At 46.4% G+C, this 21,753-nt stretch overlaps 1 pseudogene; it reads right to left on the reverse strand.

Annotated features, from left to right (window-relative positions):
* Nucleotides 1–5,094: 5,094 nt before the first annotated feature.
* The window catches only part of LOC141091690 (glutamine-dependent NAD(+) synthetase-like), a 30,610-nt pseudogene continuing 13,951 nt past the window's right edge, over nucleotides 5,095–21,753 (reverse strand).

Genomic DNA, 21,753 nt, shown 5'->3' on the forward strand with positions numbered 1-21,753 from the left:
GACAGGCCCTGAAGAAATTGTGCCGGTGGGGCGTAACAGGCCCTGAAGAAACTGTGACGGTGGGGCGCGACAGGCCCTGAAGAAACTGTGCCGGTGGGGCGCGACAGGCCCTGAAGAAACTGTGCCGGTGGGGCGCGACAGGCCCTGAAGAAACTGTGCCGGTGGGGCGCGACAGGCCCTGAAGAAACTGTGCCGGTGGGGTGCGACAGGCCCTGAAGAAGCTGTGACGGTGTGGCGCAACAGGCCCTGAAGAAACTGTGACGGTGGATCTCACAAGCGTCCTTTCAGAGGCTCTCATCCCTCAGCAGAGTCATGACAAAGTCCAAAAACATAACTGTTACCAGACTCCGCTCAGTGCCCCTCAGTAACCGGGGTGGGGGCCTCTACTGCCATCTATAGCGAGGGGGCGCCCCCTGAGGCCGGTGATGACAGGGCCGCAGCTGTGGCAGAGGGCAGGGGGGCAGTGTCCTGGCCGCTATACTGGATTCATGTCCCGTCGCAGCGGTCACTTGAGGTCCCAGACCTGTCACACCACGGAGGGAATCAGTGGGCGTGGCCTTATCTGAACGTATCTGGGGAGGGGCCGCCGATGAAAGTCTCTCCCGTGTCACTTGTCGGTGAGTGCGTAGTTTTACCTTCACAGTCCCCTGCCTGTCTCTCCTCAACACCCCATCAGTTCCCTCAGTCCTTTTTCTCTCACACGGCTTCCTGTCTCCTCTCAGGCTCCCTGCCAACTGCCACTTCAGCGCGCCCCTTGCTCCTTTTATGTTGGCACCGCCCCCTGTTTCCCTGACAACGTCAGTCAAATCTCTCCTTTTACTGTCCTCCCAGTATCGTTCCCTCAGGAACCCTGATGGCGGTCCCCCGGGTACCTGTCCATTCACTGTCTGGGAGTCCTCCTCCCCATATGTGTATACATACAGCGCATGAAATAAGTGTTGAATGCATCACCATTTTCTAAGTAAACATATTTCTAAACATATATTTGTCGTTAACAACCCATTGAAACCACAAAGGCAAAGAAATCAAACCACAGATGTCCATAAATTATATGTAATAATGTAAAAATGACACAGAAAAAATATTGAACACAGGAAGAAAGAGAGGCGCTAAAAGCCATGGAAAGCCACGACACCAGATAAACTCTATCGGTAATTAAAAAGCAATCCTGCTAGTGAAAAATAATATCAGCTGGTTCAACTGATTGCCTCTTTCAGCCTAATGAAGTTCCCCGTCGCGCCCGAGTCCACATAAGCCACCTCCGAGCCACGTCTCTGACCAAAAACCAGCTGAACAGAAAGGGTAAGAGGATGGGGACACACCTAGGAAGGCCTCTCTTACCTGGCCTAGGTGGAGGAGTTTCCCGGCCTCTCTGGGCAGGAACGCAAGAAGTGGGATGCGCTGCTGGGTCGCCCTCCCAGGGCAGTGGGGTACTCGGTACCGGGCCGATAACTCAGGGTGAAGGTGTCACAGCAGCGGTGACCCGGTCCGTGGCCCTGGGCGCCCAAGTAAAAGGGAGATTGAATGATGGAATAAAGTTGAATGGTTCGTGACGCCACCTGTGGTGTTCGGCAAGGGAGATGTTAAGCCGACGCTGCATGCAGATCCTCTGGGACTGATGGTATGATGCAGCAAGGATGTTATAGCTCCCCACAGGTGAAGCTGTAGTCCCAGGGCAGTGTAGATAAACATTGCGGGAAGGGTGCAGTGGTAGGCACAGGGATGTAGAAGTGCCGGAATGGTAGCAGGAAGGAGGCAAGGACACAACAGGGTGCAGTTTCTTTACCTTTACTTTGGCAAATGCAGTCCAGGGTCCTGATTACAGATGGTACAAGGGCAGGCTAGCCTGGAAGCAATTCAGGGATCTCTCTCTCAGCAGATGGGTTGTGTAGTCTCCTTCCTAGCGCTCACTTGAGGTACATCCAGTACTGAGTTACATTGAACTTCCTCCTTATTATCGTCTCTCAGAACTCCTCGTATGGCAGACAGCTGTAGCCGCTATTTCTCTCTTGGCTCACACCGTGCAGTTGTGCCTCAGAGTCTTAGATGGGAGTCGAGTATTTACAACTTCCTACTCCTCTGGTGTCTGTTGCAGGACCATTAGTGTTCATACAACCATGGAGACCAGACTCCAGATCATGCGCTGTCTCTGGAGAGGAGCCTTTCCTCTCCGCTCGGTCTCCCAGCTCCTTCTACAGGTCTGCACACTTCACCCTCCTCACACTAACTAACTATGCTCCTTCCTGGCCCTCAGAGCGCGCTCCTCCCCCAATCCTGGTTTAGAGCTCCCTCTGCTGGCCTGGAGTGGGAACTGTGTTGCATGTATAGATAACCTGCTGGAGAGACCCTTCCTTGCTTCCAAGCCTGACATCACCCTCCCTGGAGGAAGGCAATGCCACTGTGGCGACCATACCCCTGGGGGTGCCACATTCCCCCCTAGTACAAGTCAGCATTCCTGGGCTGATGAAAAACATGTGAAACATATAAACAGTATGAACAATTATAAATGTTACAAGATTTGCAAAAGGGAAAAAATTTACAAAAACCAAAAGCTCCAAAAATAGTCCTATGATGATAAGTCCATTCCTGGGCAAATGGTGAACTATTTACAAGGTTAGCAACCACACACAGTCCTGTGGCCAAAATGTCCATAAAACAAACGGGAAAAATTCAAAAAGGAAAGTTCTTACAGAATATCTCTAGGCACAAAACTTGAACAGTTATGTATGTACATGTTAACAGTTACATTACTTTAACTTATTTTAGATACGGAATCTACTGGGTGGTATACCTTGTGTGGTATGGGTAGATCTGCGTAACACTGGTGTTGTTATGGACCGAACTGGTTGACCGGGTCTAACTACTGATGTTGCGTGTAAACTGGGTAGCAAGCGTCTGCTAGCTCTTAGAGTCACTGTGGGCATGACAGATTCACCACAGGCAGGGCGAGGGTTCTCTGGCTCCACTGCGGGTATGGCATCTGGTACCTGAGCTTCCTGATTTTCAGAGTTCTCTGAAATCACTTCTTCTTGTACTACCAGTTGGGGAAATGACAACACTGGCACCACTATGGCATCATTTACTTTAGTACAATTTGCAGGGAATTGTCCAAGTATAGTGCTGACCTTCTCTTCTTCCTCTAAGGGTTGGATGTTGTTCTGTTCTTCCATTCTTTCCTTCAACAGATCAGGGCACAATTTCAGATGATCTCTTGATATGGCTGCTGAGGTCTCTCCTCCATCTTTACTAATAAGGCATACTTTGATGTTGTCAAGGTTTGAGGGTAAGATGGTGTAGGGTTCAGCTTCCCATTGGTCATCCAATTTATGCAATCTTCTTTTCCTCTTGAGGACTTGTTCTCCTGGTGACAAGGGAACTGCAGGTGCATTTTTGATTGTAGTTCTTCTCCTGTTTTTGTCTTGCCTGTGCTAGACTCTTCTCCACACACTCTAGAACTCCACGGTACTGTTGTTGTCTTTCTGTATCCCAGTCAGCATCTGGTGATGTTACGTCAGGTGTCAGGACTCCCATGTCCACATCAATAGGCAGCTTACCAGGTCTTGATCTCATTAGGTAGGCTGGGGTACAGGTGGTGGAATTCACAGGAATCTGATACCAGATCTTGCAACTTTTCTGGCCACAGATTCCTCTCTTCCAAAGGCAATGTTTTCAGTAGGTCAATCACCACCTGGTTCATCTTATCACACATGCCATTGGTCTGTGGATGGTATAGTGTTGTCCTGATCTTCTTATAACCGTACAAGTTACAGAATTCCTGGAACACTTCTGCTTCAAAAGCGGGACCTTGATCAGTAAGCACTTGCTCAGGATATATCAATGTGGCCTGCAAAAGTGCTGTTGGAATGCTCTGGCTGCTGTCCTGGCTGTTTGATCCTTGACAGGCACAACTACCAGGAATCTTGAGTAGTGGTCCACGATGGTAAGAGCATAGATGTAGCCTGAACGGCTTGGGACCAGCTTCACATGGTCCAGGGCTACCAACTCAAGTTGCTGTTTGGTTATTATTGGCTGTAGAGGAGCTCTCTGGCTGTTTTGATCCTTTCTGCGCAGGTTACATTGTCCACACTCCCGGCACCACTTTTCAATGGCTTTCCTCATACCCGCCCAGTAAAATCTCTCCCAGACAAAGGCTTCCAACTTCTTCCATCCGAAGTGTCCAGCTCCATTGTGGTATGCTTCCAGGACCATTGATGCCTCTCTCTTTGGGACTACCACCTGCCAGACCAGCTCATGAATGCGGGCATTGATACTCCTCCGACACAGCTTTCCTTCATAGATATACCTCCAGGCGGCAGTAGCATACACCCACAGTCCTGTGTCCCCCAATGAGAAATAAAAGGTTAATGACTTGCCATATGACACACTTCAATGGGCCTCAACTGGAACTGTTGAGTGAAGGGTGTGCAGCTGCAGTACAGGACACAGCCCTATGGAAAAGAGAGGCGCTGTTTCTGGATGAAAACAGTCATTATTTCTATCATATTGGCAGCAGCAGAAGTCACAGCTGAAACTCTACTGCAATAGGCAAGAATCAGGCATAACTCCAGTCCCGGCCACTTAACCCCCTCCAATTCTGCGGTCAATAGCGACAATGGCATCTAAGCGATTAGACCGGATTCTACTAGGATGCCGGTCAGTGAGTCAATAATAGGTGTAATAAAAGAAGCAATACTGTGTCTTATACCAGGGATCCATAAAGTTCTTTTCAAGGGGTTTACAATAAAAGTCTAAAAAAGTTAAATAATGTTATAAAAATAACAAAATATTATTTAAATTAAAAACCAAAATTATGATAAAACGCACAAAAACTCCATAGATGTTTTAAAAAAAGTGTACTTATTTTGTACGCAGTAGGACTGACATGCTGGATGAAGTTGCAGGGGTAATCCGGCACCTCACCTCGAGATGCAGAAGCGAGCAGAGCTTTAATGTCACATGGCTAATGAAAAAAAGCTGCTGCCATTAAAATGCGCTAGCGCGAAAAATTGGCGTAAAAAAAAAAATTACCAAAATTGGGGTCAATTTTTCAGGATTGTTGGGGCCCCCACATTTATGTGATTCGTTAGACGTAAGTCATGTGTTATACCTTTCATCGACATTGGCCGAGCCCAGAACCAGCAGACCACCAGGCAAACCTCGCGTCTAAAGACTGAGCTGAGCGAATAAGTAGGCGACCACCATCCGTATCCGAGCCTGGAGAGAGACGGGACAGGATGGGGTGTAACCGAAAGAAGGAACGTGATAATAAGACGATTATTAATTGGTCTACCCATTACCTGAACGTTCTGCAGTGCCAGATTCTTCGGGCTGCTCCCGCCGTGGACGCGGAACTGAGGAGCTTTGCCAGTCACCATCGTGAATACCCCGATCACGGCTTTAACAGCAGCATCAATGTTCGGGGTCAGGTGGTAACTGAAGATACAAAAGCATCGAACATAATCAGAAAGGCTGGCAAGTTATAGGGCTGATGGCGAAAACTGCGCCCCAAATCTGCCAACATACCTGGCAGCATTACATGACTTGTGATTAGTGTTAACCTCATAGAAAATGAGAAGAGAGGGGCCACGACACTGATAGAGCACTGCGCCCCCTGCAGCGTGGCCCCATTTAGCGGAAACACCCAGTGCGCAGGGAAAACTGAAGGACAGGTCCCATTTATTTTCAGCATCAAGTGGGGTCATAAAGGGATATCCTAGAATACAATCCCCCTTTAATGTGGTTTCGGAAAGCCCAAAAGTACCTGCCTATTTGTTGGGACAACATCCCGGCCCGCTCCCGTGTCTCACGTGAAGAGTTCTCGGTGGCCATGTAGCAGGTGGTGAGGAGTCGACTGCACAAATCCTGGGGTGTCCGGGGATTGTACGCGGCGTCACCGACCACCTGACGGACATCGGACAGAACGTCGTCATCTTTCGAAAAATATCAGAAATGGGTAAAAGATTAAAGAAAAACCATTGAATGTAATAAAATATCCCACGTGTGACTTACTGCCGGCAGCCACGGCCTGACAGACGAGACGGCACATGGAGAACATAATGCAGGCCACTGCCGAGCTGTCCACCCCACCGCTGAGAGGAAGCAGGAAGCCCCCCTGAAAGGCAAGAGAAGTCACAGGGTGGGCTACAAATGCATTACATGGAATAAAGGGAGGTCACATCTCAGCCACACACTCATCCAGACTGTTGCTATAGGGGGGCTCCGGACTGCTGTTACAAGGGGGCTCCGGACTGCCATTGTAGGGAGACCCCAGACAGCTGCTAAAGGGGGGCTCCGGACTGCCCTTATAGGGGGGCTCCGGACTGCCGTTATAGGGGGGCTCTGGACTGCCGTTATAAGGGGGCTCCGGACTGCCGTTATAAGGGGGCTCCGGACTGCCGTTGTAGGGAGACCCCAGACAGCTGCTAAAGGGTGGCTCCGGACTGCCGTTATAGGGGGGCTTCGGATTGCCGTTATAGGGGGGCTCTGGACTGCCGTTATAAGGGAGCTCCGGACTGCCGTTATAAGGGGGCTCCGGACTGCCGTTATAAGGGGGCTCCGGACTGCCATTGTAGGGAGACCCCAGACAGCTGCTAAAGGGGGGCTCCGGATTGCCGTTATAGGGGGGCTCCGGACTGCCGTTATAGGGGGGCTCCGGACTGCCGTTATAGGGGGGCTCCGGACTGCCGTTATAGGGAGACCCCAGACTGCTGCTAATGGGGGGCTCTGGACTGCACCTCCAAATATACTCTACCTGTTTACTGCGTCGTAAATAATCCCAGAGCCAGCACGCAGGTCCAAGGCTGAAATCACAACCACAATTGTGAATGAATAAAAATTGCAAAATGTCACCTCTCCTCCAATGGTTGGATTCCTGATACCTTATTTCTTCCGCAGGGGTGTGGTACTTCCACTGGATTGGCTCAGAAGTGAGGGTACATACATCATCAAAGGAGGACAGCGAGAAGTCCACATGTATTCTGTGAAAAGGTGGCACTCTGCTCGCCTGCACAATATGACAAAGAATGACTTGAGGCAAACTGAGAAGTCTCTTACAGAAATGCAGCGAGATGACGTGTGAGCCCTGTAACTGCGGACGTCTTCCAAGTCTAACGTGGCCGTGAGAACTTCCTGTGGGATCAAGGACAAAAGCGATCAAAACGGTTCACATTTTGCATCCAAAGCCAAAAGTAAAATCACAGGTGGAGGAACCGCTGCAGATTTCCTGAGCTATACCGCACTGAAGCTCAGGGGCAGGGAGTCGGCCCACCAACCCATTCCTGGGAGTCAGACCCCCACTAGGTCAATTTTAATACCTTATCCTAAATTAAATGTTCAAGGGGTTTTCCGCTCTTATTTTAACATCTGGCTCATATTCACCTTAACGATCCCCGATGCTCCTCTCCTAATGCCCAGATCACCCAGCAATTTATGAAGTTCTTCCAGGTTCAGAATCCGTATGTGACCGCTGCAGCCAATCAGGAGCCTCAGCAGTAACGTGCAGTTAGTGATTGGCTGCAGAAGTCGCATACCCATCCTGGACAGGAGACGAGCCACAGAGACCGCAGGGGACCTGTGCAGCATTGGAAGGAGGTTGGAAGTGATCAGTTTCACATTAGCATTTTTTTGCGCAGCGCATCGTGCGCAATAAAAACACATGCAAAAAAACACATCATGAGTTTTTGCATGCATTTGTGTTTTTTATGCGCATTCGTTCTCTAGGGGTTAAAACCAGTGTCTACACATTTTTACGCCAAAAACGCATGCGCACTAAAACGTTGACGAACGTGTCCATGCGCACGCCTGACGAACGTGTCCATGCGCACGTCTGCGTTCCCATAGACTGTAATGCGTTATTTTGTCGCATTCCGTGCCCAAGCATGCGCATGCATTTTTTTATGTCTTTCGGCGGACCCAAACATGCAACAGGTTGCGTCTGGCGCGCCTAGGCGCACACGACGAAAAAACGCATGCGCAAGAAAACGCATACGGACGCGTGCAAACGCAAGACCATGTGCCCCCCATGTTAAACATAGGAGCGCATGCGACCGATAGCGCACGATGCGCTGCGCTAAAAAACGCTAATGTGAAACCAGCCTAAGGCAAGTGTGAGATTTTTTTTTTATATATATATTTTAAGAGTCTGCTGCATGTTTTTTTTTAATAATTGGAAAACCCCTTTAAACTCCTGCAAAAAAAAATAGTTTTCACTTGCGTGAAAATGACATCAAGGTTCGTATGAATGATTTGTTTGTGGTCTATGTCGTATATAAGTCACACTTGTCCACTTTGAAAACACCTTTTTCGTTAGAGGTGTCCCCCTGCAATCAACTGTAGTCTGACCATCCTTTCCAATGCAGCGCCCCCAGAGGGGAAATGAGGCATTACATACTTCCAATAATGCACGGACATGTTGAGTCCTCCAGAACAAGAGGCTCTTTGTAGGTGCTCTGGCTAATAGATGAGGGTGTCAAAAAAGAGCCCACCTTCCATTCATTAAAAAAGTAGGTTATAGGTTTATGGTCTCTTTAAAAGGTGTCTCCTACCAAAAAATGACCCCAACTGGTCCCGATGCCGAGTCAACTGTTCAGCGCTCCTATAAAGGCCTCCGGTATTACAACACCGACTCAGCCGCTCTACCGCCTGCCCTCCTGGTTGTGTCTCTCAAATTAGAGTCACCCTAAAAATCTCCTTATAAGAATACCCCATATTAATATTCTTTATCTTACCACATTTTCAAGAGATAACTGTGAGCCTTGAGCTACGATGTCTCCATTGATCGAGATCATCGAGCAGCCATCATAGTAGAGTCGGTCGCTGTCGCAGCCCCGTAGATTGGAGAGAAGGTAAATGCCGCCATTCTGTAACACAAAGTAATGAGATCATGCCCCATAGGAGGTCAGTGCTACCAGCATTGCACAGGCGTGAGGAATAATGCAACTAATTCTCCTTCAGGAAATGCCACCGGGCGACTTGTGGCTTCATGTGGGAGAGCTCCGACCTCCACAGATCGGTACGTGCGGAGCAGCTGATCGGGGTGGTGCCCACCTTTGTAGTTGTGGACGTGACCAGATCTACTCTAAGGTAAGCTTTCCTCAACTCATGGTGACTCCCTGAGCCATTAGTGAATATCTCCACACCGTCCAGACCCATGTCAATGTGAGGACTGCGGAAAAAAGAAAGATGGACGAGTCTCATTGCTATATGATTACGAAGACCAGGGTCCATACACCATGATGGCTGAGGGCAGCCGTGGGGCCCTTGACGGGAGGGTCCAGCCATGACTTGTCCTATCTCCAATTGGGCAAGGCTTCTTCTCCAGAAGAACGGCATTATCAGTGGATGCAGAACTGAACCAAGGGTCATGGCAAGGATGTGAATGGGGGAAAAATATGTCCGAACCTTGCACCATAATGACAGGCCCCTCTGTAACCCGTTCATCACTAGGTGATTTTTTTTTGTGCCTTTTGGTGTGTTTTTTCACTCCCCTTCTATCAACAGCTATAATTTTTTTCTTCTTGGACTTATTTTTTGGCAGGACAAGTTGTGGTTTTGAATGACACCATATAATGTACCGGAAAAAAAAATTCCAAGTGTGGAAAAATGGCGAAAAAAAATGCCATATTCTGTTGTATTGTATGGTAAAAATTACCTGGAGACAGGATTCTCCAGGTCTGTACAATTACAGCAATATTTCTGTAGTGTAACGTGTATATTTCCTTTGTTATTTTAGGGACTACAAAATAATTCAGAAATTGATAAAAAAAAAAAAAAAGAAAGAAAAATAATTGGGGTTTTCGGAGTAAATTTTGCAGTTTTTCTATTTACGGGCCTGTTTTTTTTATTATGAGCTGATTTTTTTGTCGGTACCCTTTTGGGGTACATACAATGTTTATTCACATTTTTTAAAAAGATAATGTCCCCATAAAAAAGGCCAATTCTGGCGTTTGGATTTTTTATTTCTCTCTTCATGGCGTTTATTGTAGGAGCTTAATTAATTATTTTTGTCCTAATAAAATGAAATTTTGCAGATGCAGCAATACCAAATATAACATTTTCCTGGGTCTCTCGTGTCGTGTTATGAGGGGGAGCTGATGGGCGAAATGGTGCCAAAATGACGTCATCTGTACTATGCGTCTTAAGCGTCGCTGTCAAAGATTGATGGCTGGATTTAAATGGTTAAACAGCAGTGACCAGAGCTAGCCCAGGCTGCCTATGCTAATAACAGGTGATGGCTGTATAACACAGCCAGCATCTGCCACGTATGGATCGGGCTCAGCTACTGAATCCGCCTCCATATTCCTGCGCCTGACGTAGGATGTACACAGACGTTTGCAAAGGGTTAAACTCTGATATGGGGGCACTTTCTTATTTGTGTGCCAGTTACCTGTTAGATGCCCACAGCTCTTCACAGAACTCAAACCCCAGGCAAGTGTCCTTGGTTGCCAAGACTGCATCACCAAATGGTACCGTGTCCTACAAGATAATGACAGCCGATTACCTTCATATCATCTGCTACCTATCACTACTAACAGATGTCAAAATGTTTTCTTTTCTTGCACAGGGCCTTTTACGAATACTAAATTGCCCATGAAGCCAAATAACCGGCTACATCGCCGAAAGAGCCGAAGACCCTTGTGGAAAACCAGTCAGCTCCGGCAGCTGAAAACCCCAAATTTTGGATATGAAAGAATTCAAAATTTTGGCAAAATGTGTAAGGAACCCATTTAGTTACAAATCGATTTGCTCATCTGTAGCCAAGAAAAGCTATGTAATAAAGGCAGCCAAAAGGATAGAAGTCAGACCTGTCCTGTGATCTTCTGGATAGTTCTCGGAAGAAAGTGATCCTCAATTTTTCTAAAAGGCAAGAAATGGCTGTGAGTTAGTTGTATGTCACATGCAGTCGCGCTCGTATCAGTCAGGGAACAGAGGACGAACCCTGCCTAGAAGTTCTAAGCGCAAGGCCGGGGTCCGGTCCCCGAGATTGTATGGATACTAATGGTCCTACAGCAGACACCGGTGGAGTAGTGGGCTGTAAATGCACTACTCCCATCTAAGACTTGGGGGCACAACAGCAACCTTGATAGTGAGCCGGGACTCAGGAGTAAGGAGTCCCCGAAGCAGGCTACAGCTGTCTACCGTACCGGGAGATCTTCACACCTAAAGGCGCTATAAGAGGAGACGTTCAGAAAGGCACATGTTGGCAGAGTGTGGAAGGGAGCATTCCATCTGGCCTGGAGGTTGATTGAGTCCCTGACCCGGAGGACACAGCACGGAGGCAGGCCCCTGTGTGTACTACAGACTGTGAGTAAAGATTTGGAACTACAAGCCTGGTGTCCTCCATTGATTCTTGCGCCAACGCACCCAGCACCGCTACATCTGGGTACCAGCTTCTACACCGCTCGTGCCTCTCCTCTACCCCTACATCTACACTGCCCTGGGGCTACAGCTCCACCTGTGGGGAGATTCACCATGTTGGCTGCAACACACCACATATCCCAGAGGATCTGCACGCAGCGTCGGCTCAACATCTCACTTGCTGAACACCAAAGGTGGCGTCACGAACTATTCCATTAATTACATTCCACCATTCAAACTTCCCCTATTAATTGGGCGCCCAGGGCCACGGACCGGGTCACCGCTGCTGTGACACATCCCGCCGACACCGGCCCGGTACCGAGTACCCCACGGCCCTGGGAGGGCGACCCAAACTTGGCATCACGAACAGGATGACGAGACCCGATGCCATCGGGTTCTGTGTGCCTAAGACTTAATGTTTTTGGAGATGTGCCGAAGACCCAATTTAATAGACTGTAAAATGAACATTAAAAATGGCCGCTGGCGCGGTGAAGAAGGGCGTGACAATATGGGAGGTCCTAAGCAAAGACCGCGAACTATCCTGTGCCTCCCCTGCCTGAATTACTATGCAACGTGCAACGGCAACATAGCCCACCCCCCGAGGGGTTCATATACTGGCTTGGTATGGAGGAGCTGGAAGAAGATGCCGCCCCAAGAAGGAGGAGCAGAAGCCAGTGGCGGGAAAAGAGCAGAGACAGGAAGAAGAACACCAGAATGCCATGATGGAAAGGGAAAAGGAGTCAGAAGAACAGGGGGAGGGGAAGCCACTCGCCCGCAGGCCACCCTTGCGGAGGCTACGACCGCTGATACATCCCATGCAGCACCCACCACCAACTCACAACCGATATTGACATTGGATGAGCCCCGTCCAGAGGAGATATATGAGGATTCCGGAGCAGAATGGAGGGCCGGGACTGCGTCCCCGTCTGGATCGGGCGAAGTTGCACAGGCCTCCATCGACGGCCCCGGCAGAAACCGGCCTTGCCCCTGCCCGAATCCAGCTGCGATCCACCCCATCGGCAACTCCTGGAGTTGCGGCTGCCGCCGTCCACTACCAGGTACCGGAACCGCAGCTGGGAGCGCCAGGTATGATTACCGCTCCATGTCTGACCCTAGTTTTAGGACCGGAACCCATGAATAGGAATGGCCCCATTGACCTCCGCCGGCGACCCCCGACTGCAGTGCCGCTGGCTGAGGTTCCGATGGACACAGAAGAATCGGACTCCGAGGTAGCAGCGTCAACACCGGCTGAGTCGCTGACCGCAGCCGAAGTGCCATCGGTGGTAGCGGATATGCCATCCCCGCAAGCAGTTGACATTTCCATCGCCCTTTCAATTACCCCGGCCAGTCCTTATCTCTCCCTTTGGGAGGCAGAGTACATGCAATGGGCAAGCAACCAGCGACAGGATGAAGACACCCAAAGTCCAGAAACCCCAGGAGGGGACAACAATTAGTCAAGATGCTTCTTTAAAATAACTCTCGTTACCCAGGAGGGTATTTGCACTGTTGTACCTTTTGTTTCTTATTTTGACCATCATGGTTTAGTTTTGTTTTTTCCAGTTGTTGCCCAGTTGTATTGGCAGCTTCCCCACTTGAACTGCAGAGATCATGAACGCTGAATGGTCCAGAACTGTTATTGTATATAGTTTGCACCTCTTTAGGTGCTCTCTCTTGGTTTTACATAGGACTTTCTCTTCTTGAAGGAAGAATTACCTCAGCATAAGGACATTTCCAGACATGTTGGCCAGACCCGTGTCTATTATTTGCATTTATTGATAATGGTTAATATATTTTTGAAACAGAAAGCTAGAAAGTGATAATGCTTAATGACAGATTTTATAGTGAATGTTTTACAAATGTCGGAATTTAGTAAACGGTATACTAAAGAAATTTTGAAGTCCAAATGCCTTGAATGTGAATAAAGAATTGAAGTTACAGGTGATGAACCAGACACAAGCAGTTGTCATATAAGAAAGTAAGAGAATGTGTAGAGTAACAGAACAGAGATGTGTTGCTAGAAAAAGGTGAATTGATATTGAGTTGCTTCCATATCACTTTAAATTAGGTAGCATAATTTTGAATTTAGATAGCTAGTTAAAACTGTTTGCAACGTTCAAGAAACCGTGCCTCCCACATTGGGAAGTTTAGTATAAGAAATGTTTATCAGCATTACAAAAAAAATTTATATGTTCCTGCATTGTCAACTTTGTTTGCCTTGCAGCCTGTGGATGTGCTGTATTTCACGGGGGGAGTATGTGGCGCCCCTGAGGCTCAGTCGCCACAGAGGTACTGCACCTCCTCCTGAGGTGTGGTGCCCCACCATCCAGGTAAGCTGGAGGCTCCTGACCACGCTCCAACACCTGCATCCCACACAACACGGTAGTTCAGCAAAGCCACATTGCGACTCGCTGCTTGGAGTGTAGCAGAGCACCTTTGGTGGCTCCCTGCTTGGAACACGAAACGTGCTGGGAGGCGGGTGGAGTTAGAAATCATAAAAGAGCAGGAAGGTTTAGGATTTGAGGTCAGTCGTTCAGTCAGTCAGAGAGAGTCACTCGGTGAGAAGTGAGGAAAGAAGATCCCTGAGAGACGGATGGAGGAAGGAGGTACTGCAGCAGATCTCAGTGACCTGGGTCTGCTGGCACGGGAAAGGAAAGGAGAAAGACATTGAATTGAAACCTGATCTTCCATAAGAAGGAAAGAATAGTACGGAACGTAGGAGTAAAAGGGAACAGAGGACGTGGGTTAGAGGAAGAACCCTGCCTAGAAGTTCTAAGCGCAAGGCCGGGGCCCGGTCCCCGAGGTTGTATGGATACTAATGGTCCTACAGCAGACACCGTTGGAGTAGTGGGCTGTAAATGCACTACTCCCATCTAAGACTTGGGGGCACAACAGCAACCTTGATAGTGAGCCGGGACTCAGGAGTAAGGAGTCCCCGAAGAAGGCTACAGCTGTCTGCCGTACAAGTAGAGTTCTTGGGAACATCTGTCAGGAGGCACTCCAGTGTAACTCAGTACTGGGAGTACTTCACACCTAAAGGCGCTATAAGAGGAGACGTTCAGAAAGGCACATGTTGGCGGAGCGCTGGAAGGGAGCATTCCATCTGGCCTGGAGGTTGATTGAGTCCCTGACCCGGGGGACACAGCACGGAGTCAGGCACCTGTGTGTACTACAGACTGTGAGTAAAGCTTTGGAACTACAAGCCTGTGTCCTCCATTGATTCTTGCGCCAACGCACCCACCACCGCAACATCTGGGTACCAGCTTCTACACCGCTTTTGCCTCTCCTCTACCCCTACATCTACATTGCCCTGGGGCTACAGCTCCACCTGTGGGGAGCTTCACCATCTTGGCTGCAACACGCCACCAGCCCCAGAGGATCTGCACGCAGCGTCGGCTCAACATCTCACTTGCCGAACACCACAGGTGGCGTCACAAACTATTCCATTAATTACATTCCACCATTCAAACTTCCCCTGTTAATTGGGCACTCAGGGCCACAGACCAGGTCACCGCTGCTGTGATACATCCCGCCGACACCGGCCCGGTACCGAGTACCCCACGGCCCTGGGAGGGTGACCCACCATTACTTTACAATTGTTGGGGTCAGACCTCCAGGACCACCACTGAGCCCGAGAACGAAGCTGCAGTTCCCTTTACAGCCAGGTGGCTAAGAGCGCTGCTGTACAGGAGAGTGGCAGAGCTGCACCAGATCTACCGCCCCTTCTTTGTCAAAGCGGGGGCTCCTATAGGTCCAACAATCATAAAGTTATGGCAAATCTACGCCAAAAAAGTGAGAAGAATTTCAGAATGGGAAATTAGCTCCTATGTAATGGATTAGGCCGGGATCACACATGAGAGGAATACGGCCGAGTCTTGCATTTTAATACTCGGCACTGCCGCCGGCACTCAGGAGCGGAGCGTGCGGCCACATAGAAATACATGAAGCTGCACGCTCCGCTCCTGAGTGCCGGCGGCAGTGCCGAGTATTAAGATGCGAGACTCGGCCGTATTCCTCTCATGTGTAATCCCGGCCTTAGGTTGATAACATGGTTGTCAGGTTTTACCTTGACTTATTCCATGGTGTGAACCAGCGCAGCTCCCGGTAATTCCCAGCATTAGCCAACACCATTTTTGGTTGAATTAAAAGTATTTTCCTGGAAAACATACAGTCAACTCAGTAGAAAGTGATCTGAGAAAAAATACATAAAGGATATTAAATGCTTACAGTCAAGCAGTGCAGGGATTTGTCTCTCTACAAGATTTGGAGCCGGGTCTTTTTCCCGCCCGCTACAGAAAGAGGGGGCGGGTCTCTTGCCCCCTACAGAAAGAGGGGGCGGGTCTCTTGCCCGCTACATAAAGAGGGGGCGTTTTTTTTTGCTGGCTACATAAAGAGGGGGCGTTTTTTTTTGCTGGCTACATAAAGAGGGGGTGGGTCTTTTGCCCGCTACATAAACAGGGGGTGGGTGTGTCTTCTTCCCGATACAGAAAGGGCGGCGGGTCTTTTTTCAGCTACAAGAGGGGCGGGTCTTTTTCATTCTACAGGAAGAGGGGGTGGGTCTTTTTCCTGCTAAAGGAAGTGGGTCGTTTTCCTGCTACAGAAAAAGAGGGCAGGTCTTTTTCCCACTACGGGAAGCCGGTGTAGGTCTTCCTCTCTCTGATTCTGCTCTCTTGGCAGTCAAACTGCATACAAGTATAAGAGAGAGACAGGGCTTTTAGGCCACGGCAAACAAGTCAGTAGACAATGCCAGGAGCAAAGCATGCTGGAAACAGAGGCTAAAGAAGTTCCAGCTACTATAGTGCTGGCAGAATGCTAAGAAAGAGAAACCACCGACTGAAAAGGAGTGGAAGGCAAGTTATATAATACAAAAATCACAACCATTTCTGGACATATTATACTGATAGGTGCACCACAAGTTGTTTCTACAACTATCAGACCTAAGCAGTCATGTGCCACACATATCAGACCTAAGTAGTCACGTGACACAGGTATCAGACCTATGCAGTAATGTGACACTTATGAGGCCCATGCAATCATGTGAGACACATATCAGACCCACGCAGTCATGTGACACACTTATCAGACCTATGCCGTTATGTGACACACTTATCAGACCCTCGCAGTCATGTGATACCTAAATTAATCCCATTTTAGATTCAGGCAAAAATGCTAAATGATGTGACCTTCATAAAAATGCAGGAGTTCTCATTTCCATTTATTATCACTGGCAAATGTAATGGAAAAAGAGTTTTACCTGGTGAGGAATATGACTCTGCAGTTATAACGCACATTTTTGTGCATCACCGGCCTGTAATAAACAGGAAACGTTCATGATTTGATAAGCAGATTACACACATATAGCACTTTATATAAAGCCAGGGTTCCCCACATATAGTATATGACATCATTAGTATAGGGCCTCCTAGAAGTTTTAGGACGCAGTAAGTGAGGGTAGCCATTAGTACTGGCATCTTACCTTATCCACAGGATATACAATAAATTGCTGGGGATTTGATCACTGAGACCCCACTAATCATGAGAGTGGGGGTCCCAGAGTCCCTAGTGTGAATGAAGCAGTAGTGAGCATGTGCGGCCACCACTCCCATAGAATGTAAACACAACGTTGGTCGCACATGCTCACTACCGCTCTATTCATCACAAGGACATTGGGACCCCATTCTCCAGTTTGGTGGGACATTTCAGCAGCTAAACCCTCAGTGATCAAACGTTTATCACCAATCTTGTGTATATGGGGATAAATGTTGGCTATGGGACAAGCCCATCAAAAGGTACCTATCACCTTATCCCTGTATGTCAGGGGTGGGTGTATGGACTGAGCACAGGAGCAAAGCCCACACATACCCGGAGGAGCGTCTGTTGCGTTATACATGCCAAAAAGTACTCTAATGAATGTCACCATGGTCAGAAGGACTTTAGGCCGAGACCTCACGAGAGAACAATCATGCCTGCCAATATGCCTGGGATCAGCTGACCATCTTGTGAGTATATGGCACTGCTGACCTGCCGCTGATGACTGGGGAAGGATCTGTTCCTGAGATCTCCAGGCACAAGACTCATCGCATCCCCTTCCCCCAGCTCCTTCATTCAGTAGTGACCTCGTCTCCAGACCCCTTTCCCATGCGGTTTTCTGACCTCAGCATTAAATCCTTCATACTCACATGCCCACATCGCAGATGATATCAGCAGTCACCGGAGACTCCAGGAGTTTGGCCAGAACTTGAAACGAATGCAATATCGTATCAGACTCAAAAAAAATGATCCGAGCAGCCATACCCACTGTAAGGAAAGAAAGAATATTCATAGAATCATAGAATCATAGAATCATAGGGTTGGAAGGGACCTCCTGGGCCATCTGGTCCAACCCCCTGCTCAAAGCAGGATTCGCTAAATCATCCCAGTCAGATGTCTGTCCAGCCTCTGTTTGAAGACTTCCATTGAAGGAGAACTCACCACTTCTCGTGGCAGCCTGTTCCACTCATTGATCACTCTAACTGTCAAAAAGTTTTTTCTAATATCTAATCTGTGTCTCCTCCCATTCAGTTTCATCCCATTGCTTCTAGTCTTTCCTTGTGCAAATGAGAATAAAGTTGATCCTTCTACAATGTGACAGCCCTTTAGATATTTGTAGACAGCTATTAAGTCTCCTCTCAGTCTTCTCTTTTGCAAACTAAACATTCCCAAATCCTGCAACCTTTCCTCATAAGACAGGGTTTGCAGACCGGTCACCATTCTGGTCGCTCTTTTCTGAACTTGCTCCAGTTTGTTGATGTCTTTTTTAAAATGTGGTGCCCAAAACTGGACACAATATTCCAGATGAAATGCACAAACAAGAAGTATTCAGCTCACCCCTCTTCACTCCTGATCACACCTCCGACGCACGGAAACACCCTGACCCGGGTGTATAGTGCATGCACAACATAAAGAAGGATTTTTCCAGCGTCTCCAGGAGATAAAATAATAATTGTTTTATTGAGAATATAAAATCTTCATACCATCAGGTAAAAACGACATAAAGAGGCGTATGGAGGGGAGCAATTTCCTACGCGTTTCACCCTGAAATTTTTTGTTGACTCTTTTGATGGGGAATTTTTTCTTCAGAAGTGTGGAGTTAGCATGGGAGGGAAATTTTCCCCCTCCCTTGCTAACATTGTGGTCGCCATTTTTGAAGAATTTTATATTTTTGATGATGATAATAATTTTTCAGAACATATAATTTTTTATACACGTTATTTTGATGATCTATTATTTATCTGGAAGGGAGATGTTGCTACAGCACATTCCTTCATAAATCATCTCAATCAAAATTCTTTTAACCTTAAATTTACTTTTTCAGTCCATCCGTATACCATCAATTATTTGGATGTGACTCTTTTTGGTAACCACAACATAATTGACATTCTTCCCTACCATAAGGAAACTGACTCCAATTCCATTTTGTTAGCCAGCTCATGTCACCCTCCACATACGGTGAAAAATATCCCCATTGGAGAATTGATCAGACTTAAACGTAATTGTTCTAGGTCTGATCTTCTCCCACATGAAACTAATAAAGCTATTACCAAACTTAAACATAGGGGGTATTCCAACTGGTGTCTGAACAGAGCCCAAAAGATAGTGAATCAAATTGATAGATCGGATCTTTTTTCAGACCATCACAAAAATAAACACAATATCAATCATCAATTAACTTTTTCTACCAATTTTTCTACGCAATTCAAGGATATTGTAAAAATAATACAAAAACATTTACCGATTTTATCACAGGATAATTTACTTTGCCATATTCTAGAAAAAATAAAATTAATTTCGTAGCAAAAAGGGCGCCCAATTTAGCCCATATTTTGTCACCTAGTTTAGTAGTCAGTAATAATAATAAAAAAGTAATTCTAAAAATTGGTTATCATATACTGGCTTTTTTGGCTGTGGGCATAATTTTTGCATTTCATGTAAACATGTTAAGAAATGCAAATCATTCACTTCTATGTTTACTGGTTTAACTTACAACATTAGGGATTTTATTAATTGTAATACCCCTAATGTTATTTATCTTATTGAATGTACTTCTTGGTCAATTCAATATGTAGGTTGTACGACTTGTCCTCTTAAACAGCGGATACGCAGACATATGTCTGATACACTAAATCCTTCCGCAGTGAATGTTTCTGCAGTCTCGAGGCACATTGTTACTATTCATAATAGGTGCCTGGATTCCCTTACATTCATTGGCATTGAAAAGGTCTACAAACCAACTAGGGGAGGGGACCACCGCAGAAAGATTCTCAATCCAGAGTCTTTCTGGATCTACAAATTGGGTACTAGAGTGCCGCATGGTATGAATAAGAGGAGAGATCTAATCATGCAGTATTCTTAGGCATCCCTTTCTCTTCCATGTTACCCTATTTTCCCCATAACAAAAGAAAAGGGAATATAAGTAGGAAGAGGGAAACAAAAGCAGGAAGAAGTAACAGGGAAAAAGAAAAAAAAAAAAAATGGCAATTTTTTTTTTTTTTTCTGGGTGGTTTTTTTTTTTTTTCCCTTTTTGACAATAAATTGTACATAAATTGTTTGTGAATCGCAAGACTCTTGTTATAACACCATCAAAATATACTATAGCTTCTTTATAACATTAATGTGTGTTTTTTAACTGTTTACATTATACACTAGTATTTTTTCTTTTTTTTCTTTCTTTTTTCCTCTCATCTTTTTTGTTATTACAAATTTTTTTTGTGTGTTGGTCTCCATCCTTTGCACAGTTGATTTAAATTTGTTTTGTTTTTTTTTTTTGTTTTTTTTCATGCTAAACGAATGGGTGTGTTTTTCATCTAATTGGTTCACCTGTTTTCTTGATGTGTTTAAATATTTGCTTGGAGACCTTTCTTACGCATTCCATGATTAAGCCCTTTCAGGGTGAAACGGGTAGGAAATTGCTCCCCTCCATACGCCTCTTTATGTCGTTTTTACCTGATGGTATGAAGATTTTATTTTCTCAATAAAGCAATTATTATTTTATCTCCTGGAGACGCTGGAAAAATCCTTCTTTATGTTGTGCATACAATATTCCAGATGAGGTCTGACCAAAGAGGAGTAGAGGGAAATAATGACTTCACGTGATCTAGACTGTATGCTTCTGTTAATACATCCTAGAATTGCATTTTTGCTGCTGCATCACACTGTTGACTCATATTCAGTCTGTGATCTATTAGTATACCCAAGTCTTTTTCACATGTGCTGTTGCTTAGGCCTATTCCTCCCATTCTGTATATGCTTTTTTCATTTTTATTGCCCAGATGTAGTACTTTGCATTTTTCCCTGTTAAAAACCATTCTGTTAGTTGCTGCCCACTTCTCCAGTTTATTTATATCTTTTTGAATCCTCTCTCTCTCTCTTCTCTAGTATTAGCTATCCCTCCTAGCTTTGTGTCATCAGCAAATTTAATCAGTTTACCCGCAATTCCTTCATCTAAATCATTGATAAAGATGTTGAACAATACAGGGTCCAGGACAGAGCCCTGTGGTACCCCACTTGAGACTTTCTTCCAACTGGATGTGCAGCCATTTACGACCACTCTTTGGGTCCGATCACTAAGCCAGTTATGAATCCACCTAACAGTTGCCTTGTCCATTCCATACTTAGTCATTTTTTCAATAAGGATTATATGAGATACTTTGTCAAATGCTTTGCTGAAGTCAAGATATATATAATATATTCTAAATATATTATCCCCAGGTATCCATGGGAGTATAAAAAGGGGTCAGCCACTGTTCCAGATGATCAGGATTCCCCATCCTAGTTTTAATTATCAGTTTTTAGAATGAAGTTGGGCCAGCAATCAAGTGATTGCTGCGGATCCAGCCTTATAGAAGCTGCCAATGGCTGTATTTCTCCCACAGTGACCTCTACTGGGGAAATTTAGTATTACATGTCAGACATTTAAACGTACACTGATCAGCCATAACATGTGAAGAGAATAACATCTATTATCTCATAACAATTGCATCTGTCAGGGGTGAGATATAAAGCAGCAAGTGAAAAGTCCGTTTTTAAAGCAGATGTTTGTTTTGGATGCAGAACAATTGAGCAACTGTATGGATGTGAGCAAAATGAAAAAAGCCAAACTTTTATAACGAGTAAACTTCAAAAGAATAAGGCTATGTGTGCACATTGTGTATTTGCTGCGTTTTTTACGTGCGTAAAAGGTCCAAAAACGCAACGAAATACTTATGCATAGAGTTGAGCGAAACGGGTCGAAAAATTTTAAAAGTCGCCGACTTTTGGCAAAGTCGGGTTTCATGAAACGAAACCCGACCCTAGGATGTGGTCGGCCACGAGGTCGGCGACTTACGCGCCAAAATCGCGTTTCAAAAGTTTGTTTTGCGCTCT

This window comes from Dendrobates tinctorius, unplaced genomic scaffold (genome assembly GCF_039654945.1).
Source record: "Dendrobates tinctorius isolate UK_male_01 unplaced genomic scaffold, ASM3965494v1 ptg000055l, whole genome shotgun sequence".
Classification (NCBI taxonomy): Eukaryota; Metazoa; Chordata; class Amphibia; order Anura; family Dendrobatidae; genus Dendrobates; species Dendrobates tinctorius.